At 46.8% G+C, this 767-nt stretch overlaps 1 non-coding gene across 1 annotated transcript; it reads right to left on the bottom strand.

Annotated features, from left to right (window-relative positions):
- Positions 1 to 632: 632 nt before the first annotated feature.
- Positions 633 to 751, bottom strand: LOC111662086 (5S ribosomal RNA). The gene has a single exon (XR_002761285.1). It is a non-coding gene; the product is annotated as a 5S ribosomal RNA (ribosomal RNA).
- Positions 752 to 767: the final 16 nt, after the last annotated feature.

The following is a 767-nucleotide window of genomic DNA, read 5'->3' as shown; positions in this document are numbered from 1 at the left end:
ACTTCCCACTCATTCATTTCTTTCTCCGCTACAACTTGACTTATTTTATGTCCGTGATCCATTTCCGTAATTAATGAGCCATTTCCCGCTTCCGTCACCATTAAATCCGTCCGAGAAAACATGAGAAAAAAAAACTCAAATAAGCCTCCCCCGAACAGTAAAACTGCCGGGGGGAATGTCCGAACAAATAAACAAACAAAGGATGCACGGAAAAGTAAGATGTAATGAAAAAAGAAAGAAGAATGAAATAAGGGAAGTAGAAAGAAAAAAAAAACAGAGGTCCGCGATCCTCTCTCCTCTCTCTCACACAGGTATTGCCGACTCACGTTTGACTCACGCATGCGTGTTCAGAGTGGTATGGCCGTAAGCGAGAGGGAGCGCGACAAATACCCTCTTTAAACATGACGATCATGTCCTTCATGCACGAAGCTAGGTCTTTATGTCTAGCGCAGGAGCTTTCCTTTTCAGCGTTTGCTTGTTGCTTTGGCTCTCAACATGTCAACTTTGTAACATTTTAATACAAAAGTGTCTTTACATTGTGATCTGTGCTGTCCCCGCAGCCAGGTGCAGAGTAACAGGTTGTTGAAGCAGGAGCAGCAGCGTCCTCTGCTGATTGCAAGGAGATGCGAAAAAGCTTACAGCACCTGGTATTTCCAGGCGGTCTCCCATCCAAGTACTAACCAGGCCCGACCCCGCTTGGCTTCCGAGATCGGACGAGATCGGGCACGTTCAGAGTGGTATGGCCGTAAGCGAGAGGGAGCGCGACA

The sequence above is a fragment of the Seriola lalandi genome, unplaced genomic scaffold (genome assembly GCF_002814215.2).
Source record: "Seriola lalandi dorsalis isolate HSWRI2012SDOR001 ecotype SW California unplaced genomic scaffold, Sedor1 jcf7180001999909, whole genome shotgun sequence".
In the NCBI taxonomy this organism is placed as follows: domain Eukaryota; kingdom Metazoa; phylum Chordata; class Actinopteri; order Carangiformes; family Carangidae; genus Seriola; species Seriola lalandi.
This window is presented reverse-complemented; position numbering and strand designations above follow the sequence as displayed.